This window comes from Tamandua tetradactyla, chromosome 17 (assembly GCF_023851605.1).
Source record: "Tamandua tetradactyla isolate mTamTet1 chromosome 17, mTamTet1.pri, whole genome shotgun sequence".
NCBI classification, from domain to species: domain Eukaryota; kingdom Metazoa; phylum Chordata; class Mammalia; order Pilosa; family Myrmecophagidae; genus Tamandua; species Tamandua tetradactyla.
In genome coordinates, this window is record NC_135343.1 from 40,865,117 (window position 1) to 40,871,011 (window position 5,895).

The 5,895-nt window shown below is 39.0% G+C and overlaps 1 pseudogene; it reads right to left on the reverse strand.

Moving 5' to 3' along the window:
- Nucleotides 1–1,913: 1,913 nt before the first annotated feature.
- On the reverse strand, nt 1,914–2,014 carry LOC143661831 (U2 spliceosomal RNA; annotated as a pseudogene).
- Between the last annotated feature and the right edge of the window lie 3,881 nt (nt 2,015–5,895).

Sequence of the window (5,895 nt, forward strand, 5' to 3'; positions counted from 1 at the left end):
GCTTTTGCTCTGATACCTGCAAATCCTTTAAAGACCCTGGGGATAATACAAATATTATTAAGTAGCAACATTTTAATGATTATTTTGTGAAGCCAAAAAGAAAGTACAAACAGGCCAGCTCTCCCACTAAGGGTTCTCTTGACAAGTAACTTGACTCAGTTTAACATCATCTGAACCAAGTGCTCAGGGCACACTCAGTGGCTGTTTCCTTTAGCAGAGGCAGACATGGAAAGCTGTGGTAAGCAGCTTCTAAGATGACCCCAATGACCCCCAGTTCCTGGTATTCAGACCCTTGTGGAATCCCCTCCCCTGAAGGTGTGCTGGACCCACAGACATGCTTCATACAAATAGAATCAAGCAAAAGTAATGAGATATTATTTCCATGGTTAGGTTACAAAGGCTGACGTCTATCTTGCTGGCAGTCTCTCTTTATTGCTTCCCAGGCTTGCATGGTTTGGATGAATCACAGATGGAACTGAGCATGGCCTTTAATCAATATCTAGTAAGGAACCAAAGTCTGCAGTCCAGTACGTTGAGGAGAACTGCATCCTGCCACCAACCATGTGACTGAACTTGGAAACAGATCCTTCCCCACTCGAGTCTTCAGATGAGACTACAGACCCTCGGCTGACACCTTAATTGGGGCCTTTTAACAGACTGTGAAACTAAAGACCAAGCTAATCTGTACCTGAATTCCTGAACCACAGAAACTGTGAGATAATAAATGTGTCTTGTTTTAAGCTGCCAAGTTTTGGCATAATTCGTTACACAGTAATAGATAACTGATACAAAGTAATAGATAACTGATTTTTGTCAGTCTATACAAAAATCAAATCACTTTGAGTTATGTGCATAGAGCAATGTTATACTGTTATGCATGGCATGTACCCTTCTCATGAACTCAACAGTATAACCCTGTGACCCAAATGCTAGCCAGCATCGGTGCTTGACTGAGACTTAGATGTCTTTGAATTTAGAAATACGTAATCCTGTCTTCATTACCCCTGCTTCCTATGATGGTCCCTTAGCATATATTCCAGGACTTTTCCCTTGAGGTAAGATCATTTGAGGACACTGAAGAAGCTGGCATCATCCCTATGTCATAAACAGGAAAGAAAAGATGCTAGACATCATACTTAAGGCACAGGACACCAAAGGCAGACTTATCAGCAACTCCAGCATCACTGGATTCAAAATTATGGGTCAAGAAACACTCAGCCAGTCTTACCAAAGCCCTCTGTGGAACAGGGATATCAAGAGTCAAAGACGATGTAGTCTTTCCTGATGGATATCTTGTCTTGGAAGGGCTCCTAATTTATCTAAGATGTTACATGTTCAGAGATTTTCTCTTTCTCTTATTCCAGATGTTTTCAACCTGTCTTCACTTGGAGTTAAGTCCACATATATCAAGCATTAACTTGGGGGATTTGGGAAGATGACAATGAAGTTAAAAATCAAAAGTTTCAGCTCTTAATGATATTCTAATAGTGCAGACGGGACACACACCAAAAAGACCTACAAATACTAAATAGGGAGTCCTGTTTTCCCAGAAGGTAGTAAACATATGGTGCCCATTACTTACATGTAGCCAGCAAGACTCTCATTTTACAAATTCTGTTGTATAAGAAATACACATATGAACATTTCCTTATTAAAAAGAAATCCACCTGTGGCCTCCCTCCTGCCTGGCTAGTGGGAAATTTGATAAGAGCCATTATCGGGGCCTTTTTCTTTCAAGGATTGCTGCTAAGTTATGTCTAAAAATTGGGCAAAAGGGCCCTAATCTTGAGCCCAGTATAGTTGCCATTGGTTCTTCCCTGTCCAAGCCTGCAAGGGCATTGGAACACCGGGTGTGTGTTTAAAGTCAGCATACATATAACTTGGGGCACTTCCACCAAGCAGTACATGGCAGGAATTGGTCCATCACTTAAGTGCTCCTCGAAAAAATCTTACCATTTTAAACTGATAAGAACAGATACCATACTTGATCTTAACCAAAAGACTGAGAAGCAATCACTTGCCATTTTAAAGGCTCAATTTCTCTTTCTGTAAAACTGAGGACAAATGCCTTTGAATTCCAATCGCCAAACGAACAGCAACATAGGTAGTTTTCTTTCACTTCCATACTTTTCAAAATGTGTTTTTGTGTATTCTTTTTGGGGAGTAGGTTTGTCAGGAATTCTTATGCCCATGTGATAGATGAGGTCATTGGGACATTGCCATAAGAAATTCATCCAAAGTCACACACAGCAGGTCTTGAGTCAAGCCAGGGTTAAAATGAAGAGTTCATGATACTTAATGCAGCCTTCTTTCTACTGCACTGTGGCTGCTGTAATAGTAGAAGCCCATTGTCACACTCCAACTGCAAACCAGATGTTAAAATGTACATGTAGAAATAGCAATGCTTATGGGTTACATTGTTATTTCAGATGGACCAACTCAATACTTGGAGAAGTATTATATAAGTCTAGGTAAAAAATTGGGACTAACAGGACCACAGAAAGCAGAGGTATGCTGTTGTGTTTAGTTGATAGAGATGGTTTCTATCATACCTTTGTTTTTAATATTGGCTCTTTCTTCACAATGTATGGATACAGCACAGAGACATCTATTACATGTTTCTGAAACATCATCAAAAGCCCCACGGGCAGCAAACTATAATACAATGTGCCAACATGACAAGTGTGAAGTATGTCAAGTCAGATGACACCATAAATCCTCTATTCAATTCTCAAAGAACATGATACACAAATGTCCATTCATCTTACTCTCTCATACGTCCACCATTTCTAAAGAAAGCGTCTGAGAGGTTGGTGAGAGCTCTCTCTGTGCTGAGATCCTGAGGGCAAGGCTCATTAGCCATTTGGGCATCTCTAAAATTATTACATCCAAATACTGAGGGAAAATAAGAACCTGAGGTAGCATACCACACCTTGCTGGTATCATTTGTCAAAAACTGGCACCAGTTAGAAATGACACAGGATAACAAGTCCAGAAGCATCTAGAACAAACAAGAATGATTCATCACTGAAGACAGGCTAAAAATACACACCTATCCATCCACATATCAATTATATCAGCCAGAAAAATAAGAACTGATGCACATTCTCAAGGCCTGAAAAAAAAAATCAGGCAGCCTTAAACAAAATTAGATTGAAGTTAGAAGAGAAACCACTTCCAAGAAAAAAATTCAATGTGTCATAGTCTGTACTGTGCCTCTGTATTTGTTCACCATTAAGTTTGGGTTTTCAAGAACAAAAACTGAGTTTGTGCAATGAAACTCTTGTTTGATGAAAAAAAATCTGCATAAATCCCCCTAATTTGGTAACATCTGAAGAGGTAAATAGAGGCTGCAGGGTCATCCAAGAGAGGGGAAAGGGCCAGTTCAGCAAAGGGCTGGCCAAGAAAGATGGCTAAAAAGCAGAAGTGCTCCAACTGTGGAAAATGGACAAAATTTGATTAAAAAAAAAAAAGCTAAAACTTACTAAGTGCTCACCAGGTGCCAGGCCTTGTTAAACATTTCTGTATATTGTCTCAATTTGGTTTCATGACAACTCTATATGAAGGTACTATTATTACTCCATTTATAGAGGACAAAACTGAGGCACAAGGTAAGGTGACTTGAAGGTTAAATGTTGGAATTCAGTCAGTCTGCCCCAGAGGCCAGACTGTTAACAACTAAATCAAGGTTCTCAAACTTGCCACATCAGAATCACCTGGAAGTCTTGTTATAGCTGGACCACACACACAACTCTGATTCAGTTAGTGTCAGGTGGAACCTGGGCATTTTCCTTTTGAACAAGTTTGCAAATGCTGCAGAAGCTGCTGGTATGGGAGATGTACTTTGAGAATCACTACATTAAGCTATGTTGTCCTTCTAACAGGTGAGTTCCAGCTGAGGGAAGTAACATTAGAAAATGCATAGATTAAAGAGCGCTTAAGCCACATAACAATGAAGAAACCCATCTAACTAGAGCAATCATACTGGTAACTCCTTTTTTTAAAAATCACAGTCTACACTTAGAAACCCGTGAGTAAATATTACAGCATATAGACAGAGCTACTATCACTTTTATGCATAAAGGATAAAACTTTGGGGACCTACAAATGAGATAAAAGTGAGCATACTTTCACATGTGGGGCGAAGCAGATGGCTGCACCAGTAAAATCTTTTGGCATACATTTACCCTGAATATACTTGTCAAAAGGGGAAAGATGAAAGGAATACTTCGGTGTACATATGGTCGTAAAACCGCACATTCTATATCTACGTCTCAGCTAGCCTGCGAAGAAAATACTAAGTAATGTTAGTATTGGATTATTTTCTCCAATTCCACATCAAGATTTGAGAATTTTATTTATGTTTAGGAACTGATGTAATTCATTGTCTTCAGAATAAAGTATAATAGCCAACTTATGATGATAGCACAACATTGTGAATATAATTTATAACAGTGAAGTATAATATACATTTAAAAACTGTTAAAATTGGAAATTTTGTATTATGTATTATCACAATAAAGGTCAACTGAAGCCCTCAACAGAACTTTCATTCTTGAACCACATTTAAACAGAGATGTTGCTCTTAGAAAAAAATAAAAGCTAGCAAAAGACTTTTTTTCAATAAAAGAGTTTCCTGTAATAACCAAAAAGTCAGCCAAGGATGGATACTACTCTTATTTCACTGGTAACTGACATATAAAAGAAATGTGAAAAATAAAATCAGCCACATAATCATTCTTTGAAAACCTTCTATGCCAAAGTTCAGAGCACGTATAAACTCTAGAGTGTCATGACATACTTACAGCCTAATTGGAAAGACTTTATACTTTTATTTATAAATGTTTATTTATAAACATCTCCCCGGTTTAGTATTAGCTGGTTATGAAGAGGCATTGACCGCAGGGGATGGTGCAAAACACTTGTTTAGCTTTCTGATGAAAACCATGTAGAAATCATATCAGTGTGGTGTACTGAGTCCCTTTTCCCCTGTTGTAGTTGAGTGGGGATGAAATATGTCAATGAAGTTGGAAGATGTTTATGTTGTAAGTAAACATACATATATGTATATGTATGTGTGTATGTATAGATGCACACATAGGTCATATATGATAAGTACATTATACAGAGAATAGTTATGTATAAACTTAGAGGAGGGAGAGAACACTAAGTATCTTAGGAAATTTTCTGAGAAAAGGTGGGATTTCAGATTTGAAAGAAGCCTAAGAGATAGCTAAGGAGAAGTGTTTTACTTTGCTAATGCTCCCAGGATGCAATATACCAGAATTCAACTGGTTTTTATAAAGGGGATGTATTTAGTTACAAATTTATAGTTCTTCAGAGGAAAGGCAGCTGGCTTACCTCTGGCTTTCTCTATCACATGAAGGCACACAGCAACGTCTGCTGGCCTTCCCTCCCAGTTTCTGGGTTCAAATGGCTTTCCTGGGCTGACTCCTTTCTGCATCTCCAAACATCTGAGACTGTGTTGGCTCTGGGCTCTGAGCTGAGGTGTGCAGAGGTGGATGTGGTGGGCTATGCTGAGCTGTACTGAGCTGTTTCTCTCTTCTTCTCCTTTTCAGCCTCTCTCATTGCAGAAGACACTCCCCTTAGCAGACCCAGATGTAATAGGCCAAAGATGAAATTCGCATGCTGATGATTTAAGTCCACAGCAATTCAGCAACTGAGCACTATCACCTGGCCAAGCTGACACTTGACCCTAACTACTACAAGATGGAACAACCTATGCAGGAAAGTCCTTCTGAACAGAGGGTCGGCAGCCAGGCTGTCAATCTAGTGATATTCCATTATGAAAAAGGGAGCATACACAGAAAAATAACAGAGACAGCGAACACCTGAGTATGCAAAAAACTGAGATAAGCAAAGAAAAGTAGTTTT